Genomic DNA, 15,798 nt, shown 5'->3' with positions numbered 1-15,798 from the left:
TACTATGTGGAAATCACATTTGATTAAGTGGCAACATCCAGGACAGGTATGCCTGAATTATTGTTTTTGTTATCAGGCTACTCTGTTTGAAGTTTTAGAATAGGACTTGGTAATTTTTTACTGAGTCATGGACTGATGATGGTTGTCTGAATAAATCTGTGAATGTCTTCTTAAAACAATACTGTTAAATATGTAAAATGAAATATAGGACTACAACCGAAACTATATATAACACACACATGTATGTATCCTATCTATATCTATATCTATATCTATATCTATATCTATATATATATATAGTATATTTATGCAGGCTTTTTTTTGTATGTATTTAAATTAATAGAGTATAAACAGGAGGAAGTAGATGATTCTAGAGCACTTCTTCTCTTCCTGAATCATCAGTCCTTGTCCTTAAAAACATTTCAGCATTGGCTATTCATGTGTGTATGTATATATACATATATCTATATCTATATCTATATCTATATCTATATCTATATCTATATGTATGTATGTACTTCATTTCAAAACTAGAGTGTAATTATATATTTTAATATATATATTTTTTATTGTTAGATTTTGAAAAATTTATCATCCACTAAAGTCCTGTTAATTTCACTCCTCTTTGTGTAGAGGTGCACTTGAATCAGTGTCAAAGGAAAATAAGCCCTGACAGGTTTGACTAAAATAGACGGGCTTAGTATTTTCATAGACTATGCATTTGTTGTCTAAATACCAGTTGGAAGAGCTTCATCATCACTAGGTTTTATTTATTTATTTTTTTACTATAGCTTTTTATTTACACATGTATGAATAGGTAATTTTTCAGCATTAACAGTTGCAAATCCTTTTGTTCCAACTTTTTCCTTCCCTCCTCCCACCCCTTCCCCGAGATGACAGTTTGACCAATACATGTTAAATATGTTAAAGTATAAGTTAAATACAATATACATATACATGTCCAAACAGTTATTTTGCTGTATAAAAAGAGTCGGATTTTGAAATAGTGTACAATTAGACTGTGAAAGAAATAAAAAATGCAGGCAGACAAAAATAGAGGGATTGGGAATTCTATGTAGTGGTTCATTGTTATCTCCCAGAGTTCTTTCCCTGGGTGTAGCTGGTTCAATCCATTACTGCTCTGTTGGAACCGATTTTGTTCATCTAATTATTGAAGTGGGCCACATCCATCAGAATTCATCATCATGCAGTATTGTTGTTGAAGTAAATAATGATCTTCTAGTCCTGCTCATTTCACTCAACATCAGTTCATGTAAGTCTCTCCAAGCCTTTCTGAAATCATCCTGCGGGTCATTTCTTACAAAACAATAATATTCCATAATAATCATATACCAGTTTATTCAGCCATTCTTCAACTGATGGGCATCCACTCAGTTTCCAGTTTCTGGCCACTACAAAGAGGGCTGCTACAAACATTCTTGCACATACAGGTTCCTTTCCCTTCTTTAAGGTCTCTTTGGAATATAAGTCCAGTAGTAACACTGCTGGATCAAAGAATATGCACAGTTTGATAGCTTTTTGAGCATAGTTCCAAATCGCTCTCCAGAATGGCTGGCTGTATTCACAGTTCCACCAACAATGTATCACTATCCCAGTTTTCCCATATCCCCTCTAGCATTCCTCATTATCTTTCTCTGTCATTCTAGTCAATCTGACAGGTGTGTAGTGGTATCTCAGAGTTGTCTTAATTTGCATTTCTCTGATTAATAATGACTTGGAGCATCTCTTCATATGTCTAGAAATACTTTCAATTTCTTCATCTGAAAATTGTCTGTCCTTTTCCTTTGACCATTTATCAAATGGAGAATGGCTTGATTTCTTATAAATTAAAGTCAGTTCTCTATATATTTTGGAAATGAGGCCTTTATCAGAACCTTTGAATGTAAAAATGTTTTCCTAGTTTATTGCTTTCCTTCTAATCTTTTCTGCATTAGTTTTGTTTGTACAAAACCTTTTCAATTTGATATAATCAAAATTTTCTATTTTTGTGATCAGTAATGACCTCTTGTTCTTCTTTGGTCATAAATTCCTTCCTCTTCCCCAGGTCTGAGAGGTAAAGTATCCTGTGTTTCTCTAATTTATTTATAATCATTCTTTATGCCTAGGTCATGAATCCATTTTGACCTTATTTTGGTATACAGTTTTAAGTGTGGGTAAATGCCTAGTTTCTGCCATACTAGTTTCCAATTTTCCAAGCAATTTTTGTCAAACAGTAAGTTCTTATCCCAAAAGCTGGGGTCTTTGGGTTTGTCAAACACTAGAGTATTAAAGTTATTGACTGTTTTGTCCTTTGAACCTAACCTATTCCACTGATCAACTAATTATTTCTTAGCCAATACCAAATGGTTTTGGTAACTCCTGCTTTACAAATATAATTTTAGTTCTGGTACAGTTAGGCCGCCTTCATTTGATTGTTTTTTCATTAATTCTTTTGAAATTCTTGACCTTTTATTTTTCCATATGAATTTTGTTGTTGTTTTTCTAGGTCATTAAAATAGATTTTTGGAATTTTGATTTGTATAATGCTAAATGAATAGATTAGTTTAGGTAGTATTGTCATCTTTATTATATGTGCTCGCCCAATCCAAGAGCATTTAATTCCAATTGGTTAGATCTGACTTTATTCGTGTGGAAAGAGATTTATAAAGTTTCTGATTTTCCCTTGGCAGATAGATTCCTAAATATTTTATACTGTCAGTAGTTACTTTAAATGGAATTTCTCTTTGTAACTCTAACTATTGGATTTGTTAGTGATATATAAAAATGCTGATGTCTTATATGGGTTTATTTTGTATCCTGCAACATTGTTAAAGGTGTGAATTATTTCTAATAGATTTTTAGTAGAATCTCTGGGGTTCTCTAAGTATACTATCATATCATCAGCAAAAAGTGATAGTTTGGTTTCCTCATTACCTATTCTAATTCCTTTAATCTCTTTCTCAGCTCTTATTGCCTAAGCTAGCATTTCTAATACAATATTGAATAGTAATGTTGATAGTAGGCAACCTTGTTTCACTCCTAATCTTATTGGAAGTGGTTGCAGTTTATCCCCATTACATATGATGCTTACTGATAGTTTTAAGTAGATGCTATTGATTATTTTAAGGAAAAATCCATTTATTCTTATACTATATATTTATTCTTATACTTATTTTTAATGGGAATGGATGTTGGATTTTATCAAATGCTTTTTCTGCATCTATTGAGATGATCATATGGTTTTTGTTAATTTGGTTGTTAACATGGCCAATTATAATCATAGTTTTCTTAATATTTCATCAGCCCTGCATTCCTGGTATAAATCCTCCTTGATTATGGTGCATTATCCTGGGGATGATTTTCTGTGGTCTTTTTGCTAATATCTTATTTAAGATTTTAACATCAATATTCATTAGGGAGATTGGTCTATAATTTTCTTTCTCTGTTTTCAACCTACCTGGTTTAGGTATGAGTACCATATCTGTGTCATAAAAGGAATTTGGTAGGATTCCTTCATTCCCTATTTTTTTCAAATAGTTTATATAGCATTGGCATTAATTGTTCTTTAAATGTTTGGTAGAATTCACATGTAAATCTATCTGGTCCTGGGGATTTTTTCTTGAAGAGTTGATTAATCGCTTGTTCTATTTCTTTTTCTGAAATGGGACTATTTAAGCAGTTTACTTACTTACTTCCTCTGTTAATCTGGGAAGCCAATATTTTTGGAGGTAGTCATCTATTTCACTTAGGTTATCAGATCCTTAGGTCATCTCTCCTAGATCTATTTCCCAGGACTGTTGTTTCTCCCAAGTAAATATTTAACTTTTTTTTCTATTTTTTCATTTATTTTTTTGGTTTTGGTTGACTGATTCTTGATGTCTCAATGAATCAGTCATTTCTATTTGTTCAGTTCTGATTTTTAGTGAGTTATTTTCTTTATTAGCTTTTTTTTTTACTTCTTTTTGTATATGTCCAATTGAGTTTTTAAATGAGTTGTTTTGCTCTATGGAATTTTTTTTCCATTTCACTATTTTTTTGAGTTATTTTCTTTTTACAATTCACAAATTCTGTGTCCCTGCACTTCTTGGGAGTTTTTTTTTTTTTATCTTTTCTAATTCACATTTCAGGAAGTTTTTATTCTCTTGCATAGCTTCTCTTTCCTTTCCCCATTTTTCTTCTTGTTCTCTGTGTAAGGTTTTTAATAGTCTCTTCTAGGAGAGCCTTTTGTTTTGGGGACCAACATTTGTCTGGAAACTGTCTGCTATTAGTCTCTTCAGGGTTGAAAAGCTGCTCTGTTTCTGTATAGAAACTATTGAACATCCTTTTGATTTTTTTACTCATTTTGTTAAAGCTTGTAGGGTTTGCCTTCAGGGCCAGGAGGATACCAGCTTCCTCTGCAGAGCAGTGATAGGTGTATGGACAGGTAGTTGTCGTGCCAACTGGCTACAAAGAGCAGCGAGTTACTAGAGTGCTCTGGGAAATAGTTACCCACCTGGAAGTAACTCGGGACTGAGGGCCAAGCTGGGAAAGTGCCCTGCAAAGAACCTTGCTGTGTGAACTAATGACTGTCCTGGAACTAGACACTTAGCAGTAAAAGTTTGACTACCCCAAGCCAAATTCCACCCTGTGGCTGTGGGTATTAGCCACTGACCAGCAAATAGCTCTACAGGGACTAGAATTGTCTCTGCCCTGGGAAGCAGTCTTGGTGCAAAAATTCTATTGCCTCAGGCTGAGCCCTGCACTGTGTAGATTAGAGGCTGCCTAGGCTGTGCCCCCCGTGCTGTGCAGATTTGTATGTGCCCCCACAAAAACCCCTTACTGCAGGATGTGTCTGCAGGGCTGTGTTATGGGTCTGCCTGAGTCACTTCTGCATTTGGCTGGTTAAAGCCAGATCTTGTTAGGTTCTGGCGTTTTTTAGAGTACCCTCTGTTTTTGGCTTTAATTTATCTGCCAGTAAACTGCTTTGTAATCAAGGCAGAGCAGTTAGCCTATAGCAGAGTCGTCTCTATAACTTCACAAAGGTCATCCCACCCCTCATCTGCTCTGGAGGCTAGTCTCTCCTATCTAACTGCCTGTGCTGGTCTGTTCCTGCCCCTCAGGACAAACCCGCTGTGGTGATCTTCCTGATTATCTTCCGCTAGTAAGTTGTGTGCTTCTAATCTTCATGAATTTTAACAATCACAAGCTATTTTTGAGGCTGAATTTAATAGTTGGTCATGAGGGCATGAGAGGAGCTTAGAAAGTCCCTTCTATCCCTAAGTTTTAAATTATCATTAATGCCATCATTTTCCCCAAACTGTTATAGTCTTTGATAGAACTTTATTATTAGTAGTAAAAGAATATGCACTCACAAGAAATCAGGATTTTAAAAGTATCTAAAAAAGCATTTATAAATCCAAACAAAGGTTTTAGAATGACTATTTTACATCTTCTGTTTGGGCAGCAGTTTCCTTATTAACATTTTTGCACCTTTAGTGTCATAAATTTTCAGCCTTTGTTGTTAGTTACTCTGAATGCAGCAATTTTTATACTTGTCCATTATATTGCATATATGTATGCTCATTTAAGCACATATGGCAGCAAAAATGGAATAGTTTTGACTTTTATTCTTTAATCTTTTTACTCTGAGGAAAAATTAAAATATCTGGCTTTTCAAAACTACCTTTAATTTTCTTATGGATAACTTTTCTCCTGTGATGTTTTCTGTTCAATTTAATTTTCAGTTTTTATCAATAGCTAGCCACAAGTCTTAAGCCCTAGTGATATCATTTATCAATAATCTTAATAACTTAATTTTAATTCTTAAATTAATTAAAATTACAGAGGAGCATCATAGTTGTTATTGCTTATTTTTCTACACAAAATAAAAATCACTTATTGAATATTTGGAAACGAATGAAATCGACTATGAAAACAAAAGTTCACATCAGAACTTTTTCTTATTTTAATCCTACCTTTTTAAGTTTACAAAGAACTTTTTGCATAGCATTTAATGTAGCCACTGAAAGTAGTTTCATACTGTTTTACAGATAAAGATACTAAAGATCATAGAGTACAAATACCCTAAAAATAAAGGGAGACAGGATATGAAGCCCAATTTTCAAAACTATAGCTTTCAAATGTTCATGTTGTAAGTTTATAAACTTATTTCACTAAACAGTTGTAACCCTTTAGTTAGAAATTTTAGTGCCCATTTTATATTAATTTAGTTTTTATAACATCAATTTTTCATTTTTTAACATTTTTTTTTGTATGAGAATTTTCTAAACCACACAGAAGCTTCACATTTAAATATCATGAACATGTTCTTAGAGAAAATAAGAGGCCAACAGGTATGGCAACCTTTAAATTACATCTCACACACACACACACACACACACACACACATACACAAATGTAATTGTTGATGTAATAAAAGACATTAAATACTTGGTACTGGCTTTGAAAAGCTCCATATAGTCAGACCACAAACTTGTTAGGGCAAAGATAAAAATAAACTAAAAAGGAGAGCATATAAAATACAGTGAATAAATATACATTTAAAACATGTCAGGAAAAATTATATAAACAGACCAGAAAATGGAAAAAAGGATAGAAATGAGCAATAACAAACTCAATTCTATCAAGAAATGTAATGATTTGAATTCAGTTTGAATTTTAAAAAAGCATTAAACCTGTACTAATGTGCTAGATTCAGAGATTACAGAGATAAATTTAAACCTCCCTTTAAAGAGATTACCTGTCTTTAAAATATATATACAAAGGGAAAAAAAGAGACACAAAGTTTATAAAGTACATGATAAATTTGTCGAGAATGTACTAATATTTATAGGAGTCCTTTTATAGAACATGAGACTCCAAATCTTAAATGGATCTTAAATGAAGTTCAAAAAAAAAAAAAAAAAACAGAGGCAAAGATACAGAACAGATCATTACAGGCATGGGGGGAAGTTTGTATTAGAAAAAAATATCATAGGCAAGGTGGAAGAAAGATTATGAGGAGTTTTTAATTCTAGAGAAAATGTAGCATTTTTATTTTGTCTTAGAGGTGATCAGGAATCGGTAAAGATTCTTGGTCAGAGAAGTCATAGCCATTTATAATATCAATTTAGCAACTATGTGGAAATTAAATTAGAAAAATAAAAGGCTAAATTTGAGACAATATTTAAACAGTTATTTCAATTGACCAGATAAGACATAGAAGGGGATTTCATTAGGCTGGCTGTGAAGTAAGTGAAAGGAAGACATTACAGAAAAGAGATGCTGGAGATGTAGAATAAAGATAATTTGCCAACTGACTGCAAATGAAGAACAAATAAGAATGAATCATTGAGAATGACTTCTAAATATCAAACTTGGATGAATAAAGAAATGATACTGGTGACAGATTTTTTTTTTTTTAAATCAAGAGGAGGGGATAGATTTAAGGGAAAAGATGTTGAATTATATTTTGAATATTTGAATTTTAGTGTTTTTCTGATGCAAAACTATTGCCAACAGAGACCAAAAATTGTGTCATTTAACATACACTTGATCTTCTTACTAAACAAAGAGATATCGCTGCCAATAACAACCTCATTTTAGAGAAAAAAAATCATTTATAAATAGAGAGGAAAATAGAAATTAAGATCCTCATGAAGCAGTAAGGAGTAGATTAGAAAATAAGAAAATTTCATGATTCCAACTTATTATTACACAAATTATATAAACATTAATTATAAACAGAAAATCCAAGGATGAAATTTAAAGGAAAATAACACTACTAAGGTCATAAACAGAATCATTGTAACATCTTGATAGGCAAGCTATTACAGTCAAGGCCCTATGTTCCCCAATTTGCTATATGAAGAAGAAATAATGCTGAAGAAAACCAAATAAAATACACCCAGATTAGGTCCATTTCAGGTGTGTGTGTGTGTGTGTGTGTGTGTGTGTGTGTGGTGTGTGTCTGGAAGAAGGAAAGTAATCAAATGCTTTTTAAAAATCCTGGACATTACTATTGCCAAAAAGGCTAGTCAAGAAAGTACTAATAACCTTGGCTAATATCCCTTATTTCCTTATCTACAATTTCTTTTAATGAAACTAATCTACTTTTGTGTCACTTAATGTGACATATTAGAAAGTATTTTATGTAAAAGCCTATACTAATTATTCACATGAGAATTGTTGAATTTGACTACTAAAAAGATATTGCCCTAATTATTTAAAAAAATCAATAGAGAATACATGTTGTCTACAATCCAATATGCAATTGTACAGATACCCATAAGTATATTTATCTTGAATAGGCACAGGAAATGGATGTAATCCTCCCAAGCTCTTAAGTTCTTACTCAACAAGACATAACTGAATGTAAGTAATGTAATGTATGAATGTAACTGACCAAGAGTTGAGAATATCAAAGATAAGGAACAAAGGAGATATGGTTTCTGATATATATATATATATATATATATATATATATAGAGAGAGAGAGAGAGAGAGAGAGAGAGAGAGAGAGAGAGAGACTATTGCTGTCTGTGGTGAAAGAGACCTAGGAAGCACTCACTATGCAGATTTGTGAAGTGCTAAGTATAGATTAAATGACATAGGGTAAAGTTCCCATAGATATTTTCCTCTGGATAGTGTACAAAAGATAGAATTGAATTTCTCACATTGACATAGATACAGAGGAATCTAGAACACAAACAGTTAAATTCTTATACATCCATAACATTAGCTTAAACTATTATGTGCAAGGATATTGTGATATGATTCTGAGGAAATTTGGACAAATTTTACTCCCTAGAGATTCAATTTGAAACCCAGTTTTGAGCCCATGAAAAAAAAAAGAATATAGATCTTGTTAATGTTATTTTTGTTTTAGAAAAAAGTTCGTCTCCTGGCCAAATTATTTTGACAACTTTGCTTTCAGCTTCTGTTTGCTATTATCTTCTCAAATAACTTTTACATATTTTGAAAATTTTAACAGGGTTAATTGATTTTTAAAATTAAATTGATTTTTTTTATTTTGAATCTTTGGGTATTATTAAACAACCTGAGGAATATTGGAAATAAAATAGTAACATGGATACATGTTACTGGTAGAGATATCTACAGTCTTTTGTCAAGTTGGTGGGGACACCAATGACTACATAAAGATCTCATGTAATAAGTTCATATAGATAAACAAAACTAGTAAAGCCACTCACAAAAGTGGTAGGACAAGGAGACAAATAGGATGCTAACTTTCTGTCCAGCCAAGTGAGTATGATGATTATGCCAGAACATCTTATGTTTTTGAGTGAGGTGCATAATAAAAGAAGAAGTATGGGATTGCCAACACTTGATTGACACCACCAAATGGGACTAGACACTAAACAATAGTCATGTTCAACAAGTAGTGAAATGAATAATGAGCTTGAAATGAAAATAATACAAGAAAAGTAAAGAAGATTGCATTACCATCAGTAAATTTGCTCTCTTCTTTTTCTCCCCAGAACAAAACAAAACAAAAATTAACAACATCAACATTTTTTGTGATCATATAATATCAGTTTTGAAGAAATAAATGTAAAGTTCTTAATAAATATCAAAGGGAAGGTGTACAGTTGTTTTTATTTCTGTGCAACACAATTCAAGTGAAGAATTGCTGATGGGAAATGAACAGGAGAAATTAGTCACTAGGCCAACATCTGAAAATTAGCCCTTTGAACTCTCAATAGCTTCCTATATAAAGCAACAGTCCTAAATACTTTCCACTAAGCATAGTTACCAAATGAACTTATATTATTTCATATACCATGAAAAAAAGTTTTTACTCTAACTTATACATTATATCTTATGGTGATAAGAAGCATTCACAGGAAATTCTGCTGAATAAATAAATGAATCAATTACGGATCTATTATAACCAATAAAAATTAAATTCCAAAAGAAATAATAAAATTGTACTGCATGCATTTTTATTAAATAGAAAAAAAGTTTTATATTTGAACAAAGCAAATATGAAACATTTATGTCAAGAATTATATAGGAGAAACAACATTACGTTTTTCATCAAGGTGATTCCTGACTGGAAAAAGAATAAGACAGTTTGATAGAGAGAGACAGATAATTGATGGATGATCTATGTCTTCCAAAGATATGCATACAATGTCAAGGGATCTGTACAGCAGTGATTCTCACTGTGTGGTCCAAAGAATACTAGGGAGCTTTTAAATCCTTTAAGGGGGATCTACAGCTTCAAAATTAGTTTTTTTTTTAAATTTATAATATGGTAAATATGTATAAATATGCTACATGTAAAATATTCTTCATACAGATCCTCAACAATTCTTAGAACAAAAGTTTGATAATCACTAGATCTAGACTGAGACTCCCAGCATGCTTAGCAAATCAGGGTAGGACCCAGGACTCATATGTAATATGTAGGTATGGATGGTTAGAATTTGCATCACTAATTTGATGCCCACATTGATGAGACCACATGTACATTTAAGTACTAAAAGATCATGATGTTCAATTTAAAGACCGTATTCTAAAACTATGAATTCAGATTTTAGGCTCTTTAAATTCACTGTCAAATATGACCATGTTTAAATTTCTCATTTGATGCTGATATTTCAGTGATATATTTTTGTGGTAGATGAAAGATGAAGTGATTGAGAAAAACAAAGTTTAAGCTTCTGAGGATATTGATTTATTAAGCAATGCATGCTAGTTGCATAGCTAATCAGGACCCTATCCTTTCGGATTAGGGCTGGACCCTGAATACAGGATATAATTTTATTCATTAAAATAATTATTTAAATAAGACAAATTAATTAAAAGGAAACAATTAAGATACAAAATTAGGTAATCTGATTTCTAATTGGAGGAAAGATAAAAGATTTTCCAAATTGAGAGGGGGAGAGTAAACAGGTGCAATTCCTTGAACCCAGAATAAGGTGTCCCACTTCTTCCAAGTGGTTTTATTTAATTAAAGGAACATTGTTACCAGTACAGCACCAGATTTAAAATATGACATAAGATTTGCTTGCAAAACATAATTGTGAGAAAATCCTTTACATCAGTCTTTGGATTTGACTGGGTTTCTGGTCATCATAATCTAGGAACTAATTTAAGGGTCTCTAAGCAGCAGGTAGAAATGGTCTGTTTTCCTAGCCATACAGGACTAAATTTAAACAGTGCCACTAAAGAACTCCCACAACACAATTAAATAAAGTTTTCCCACAAGTCAAAAATTGGACTAGATCCATAATTTAATAGAAAGGGAACTGTGCTAGTTTCAGAAGTGAATCACAAGATGGAGTTAGTGTCATTCATCCATTTCCTACTATCACTTACTCTTCCAATCCCCTCAATTCCCTCAATTCTCTCTTTTGATTCATGGAGAAATATCACTCCTCCTCTCTCCATGGAACATTTGTCCAGAAGCCAAATCATCAAAATTTTTCATATATTCATAATCAGAATTACATAAGTCTGGCTACAACTCAAACTATTCAAAGAGCTCACAGTGGACTAATTATGTGAAGGGAAATTTGCATGTCATAAAGATAACTAAGGAAAGATAAAGATTAGCATAATTATCATGAAAAAAAAAAGACCAAAGTAAAACAATAATGATCATCAATATTAACTAACATTAGGTCTCTTTGTAACCTATTAGCACAAGCTCAATGTCCATTCAATTAAAACATTCTGAGAATCAACAAAAATCATGTGGTTGTATCAATAGATTCAGAAAAAGTTTTTTTTTTAAATATATAACATACGTTTTTGCTTTAAACAAACTAAAAAACAGAGAAATAAATGGATCTGGTTTTAAGAAAATAAATATTACATATTCAAAATCAACAGCTATTCTTTTTACACATATGAGATAATTAAATTATTAATATTGCATAATAATAATTATTATTATATTTTATCTGTGCATATTATTCTTATTATTGCAAGCATTTTGCTTAGTACCAGGGATGCACAAAACAAAAGCAAAAGACAGTTCCTTCCCACATACACTAAGCAATCTCACAGAAGAGACAAAATGCAAATAGATATATATATATATATTACAAATATATATATATATATATATATATGACAAATGTATATTATGTGAGTGTGTCTATGTAGACAAAAAGCTATATCAAGGATAAATAGGAAATAATTAACAGAGGTAAAGCACTAGAATTAAAAAGCTTTGAAAAGACTAACTATAAGACATAGGATTTGACAATATTTGAAAGAATCTTGGAAATCATAAGAAGGAATTGAGGAGGGACAGAGAAAAAGACTAGGGATGAGATATAATATCTTATTCATAGAAGAACTAGGAGGTTATTTCAGGCAGGATCTAGGTAAGGAATAAAATATAAGGAACCTGGACAAATAGGAGGACTTTAAGTATTGAAGAGCTCAATGGCAAACCAATAATTTTGTGTTTTATCCTGGAGGTAATAGGGAATTACTGGAGTTTGTTGAGTTTGTAGGGCACAAAGCTGGAGTTGACAATATTGAACATATGATTTAGAAAATTCACTTTGGATTGGAAAACCAACAGACCTGAAGCAGGCAGACACACACAGCAGGCTATTGCAAAAATTTAGGAATTAAGTGATAGCAGGGTCAGAGGAGAGGAGGGGACATATTCAAAATATGCTACACTTGTTAAATCAACAGGTCTTGGCAATGGATTGGTTATGAGATTAAAGATAGTGAGGGTGTGGGAGACTGGTGGAGTCTTCTCCATTAAAAATGATAATTACTATCCAAATTAATGTACTTGATCACCAATACCAAATTACCTAAGGATTACTTTAAAGAATTAAAAATAAAACCATATGGAAGCATGATAGATCAAGAATCTTAATAGAAATAATGGCAAAAAGTGAGACCAAAAGAATCATAGTAATACAAGAAAGATTTCAAACTATATTAAAAAGCATTAATTATTAAACCAATTTAATTCTGGCTAAAAATAGCAAGTGAGACGTATTAGGCACAAAGCATACAGAAGAAGTTGCTTTTAAAGTTCTAATAATGTTTAAAATAAAGTTCATAGTTCCCAAGATAAACATTGCGAGATAAAAATTTCTGGACAAACTGCACAGCAATATGCAAGAAATTAAATTTAGTCTAATTTAAATTTTAGGCCAATATAAGCTCCCAAATGACTATGGGATCTAGATTTCAAAGATCAGATGATCAGGAAATTAGAGAAAGATAAAACTGTCTATCAAATCAATAAATAGAGTAAAATTTCATAACCTATGAAGAATTAGAGAGGATAATAATAGAAGGTAAAATTGCTAAATTTTACTAAATGAAAATATTTTTGCAGAAATAAATCTAATGAACCTAAGATTAAAGGGGAAATAATTGACTAGGAGGGAATAGTTGTGGATAGTTTCTTTAACAAAATAATCATTTCCAAAATACATGAGGAATTGATGCAAATTTATAAGAATGAGATCCAATAACCCAATAATAATTAATTTAAGTATATAAATAGCCAATTCTTACAGGAAGATACTCAGACAAATTTTAAATAAAAAAAGTATATATTCAAATTTATATATGAAAATTCTCCAAATCACTATTAGAGAAAACAAAATCAAAATAATTCTGAGATTCCTGTGCCTATCTATCAGATTGTTTAATATGATAAAAAAATGAAAATGGGAAATATTGGAGGGGCTGTTTGAAAACATTCTCTGTTGGTGGACATGATTATGAGGATATGGAAGGCACAATATATAGAGTGCAGGGTCTAGTGAAAGGAAAACTTGAGATCAAACCCAGTCTTAGAAACTTATTAGTTATATGAAATGAAACAAATCATTTAACAAATCATTTCTATGACAAGAAAATCAAGTAATACTCACCTACCTCTCAGGGTTTTTGTGATAGTTAAATGAGGTAATATTCATAAAAGCATAGTTTCTAAAACATAACAGGAATTATATGAATGCTAGTTGCCATTGTGGTTGGGTACCCAGAATGGGTATAACCATTCTAGAAAGTCAGAACATTCCCTACAAACTTATGAATAGACAATAGAAGTATATTATTATTTTTCATTTTATCAAAGTTTAAATGTAGTTTTGAGTGCTAGTTCTATTGTCACAAAACTATTTTTTTGATGCCAAATTTAATGTACTTCACACAGATAAACATCAGTACTTATTAAGTAACTCCTTTGTGTAGCAAAGATAAGTGTGTGTAAGTAAACTCCTATGTGTAGCAAAATGGAAATATTTAAGTTTTTGCAACCCTCAAGTAGTTTTTATCATATTTTATCTTCTGGCATGAGAGGATACCATATTGTCTCTCTGATGTTTCTCTATGTCTATTTCTAATTTTCTCCTAGTACATTGTATGTTTCTTGAAGTCAAAGGACTGAATGATATCTGTTTTCCCATCAGGAAAAATTCACTGCATATATCAGGGTTCTTATAAGTATTTATTAAATGTTGAATAAGTCAAACCCAAGTTGATGAAGTAAAATCAAGAAGCTGCTCGAGCTCTCCCAATTTCCCTCAAAAACAAAACAAAACAAAATAAAAAAAAAAAGAAAAGAAAAACATGGAATCAAGCATCTGAACAGAGTCTAAGAGAATTAAGGCTTTCTAGCTCAAGATAAACTGAGAAAACCTCATGAAAGGTCAGTCTCACTGAAGTGAAAAGGGTGCTCAGCCAAAATCAGACAGACTCTGGAAAAGCTAGTGAGAGTATCTTAATCACAACAAATCAGTAACCAAGACTCTCAGCCCTGGGTCAGCAGAGGAGCACAGCAGGGGGGGCAAGTTTTCATTCCCAACTCAGAAGGCAAACTCTGGCTAAACAGGCTCTTTGCTGAAAAGAGCAGGCAAAACTACCCCCTACAAACATTGTAATGGGCTGAGGTTTGAGTTGATGCACTGAGGTCCCAAGTACATGAGGCTAAATAGTAATTGGGCTATACTCTATTAATATACATGATTGGATAAAGAATGGTCCCTGCCCACTCTCCGTGCAAGTCCTGATGTGTTGTATAGGAAATGACGATTTTGGTGGGTGGAGGCAGAGAGAGACAGGAAGAGAAACTGGGAGAGATTGGGCCTGGGTTCCATACTTCTAGCTGCTGGTCGTGTGGCTGTGGGTCTAGCTAGCTTCTTGACTCTGTTGCACACATTGCTATTGCCGATTCTCTTCCACTTCTGATCCTTCTTCACTGAGAATAAAGATAGACGATTTTCCCCTAACCTGAATTCCTGACTCTGGCTGATTTTAAAATACGCGATCTTCACAAAACATAATGGGCTTCTGTGCTCAAAGCCAAAGCTCGAAGGTATACAGGAAGTTTGAGACAGTGCCCCCTGTACCACAAGGGTAGAGCTCCACCTTTAAAAAAAAATACCAAAAGAAAAAGAAAGAGAATGAGCAAGAAACACAAAAGAACATGATCATAAAAAGCTACTATGGTGACAAGGTAGACCAAAACAAAAATTTGGAAAAGGAAGGGAAAACACTGTCTAAAGAAAGTAACTCCTTAACTAGAATACATCAAATGGATAAAGATACAAAACACAACTGAAGAAAATCACACGTTAAAAACTAAAAGAGGGCAAATTGAAACTAATAACTTTGTGAGATAGCAAGAATCCATCAAACAAACTAAAATAAATGAAAAAATAGAATAAAATATGAAATACATCTTTGGCAAAACAGATGATCAGCAAAATGGGTTTATGACCTAGGCATAAAGAATGAGATTATAAATAAATTATGAGAACATAGGATAGTTTACCTCTCAGACCTGTGGAAAAGCAA

This window comes from Sarcophilus harrisii, chromosome 3 (assembly GCF_902635505.1).
Source record: "Sarcophilus harrisii chromosome 3, mSarHar1.11, whole genome shotgun sequence".
Taxonomy (NCBI): Eukaryota; Metazoa; Chordata; class Mammalia; order Dasyuromorphia; family Dasyuridae; genus Sarcophilus; species Sarcophilus harrisii.
Note: the sequence above shows the minus strand (reverse complement) of the source record.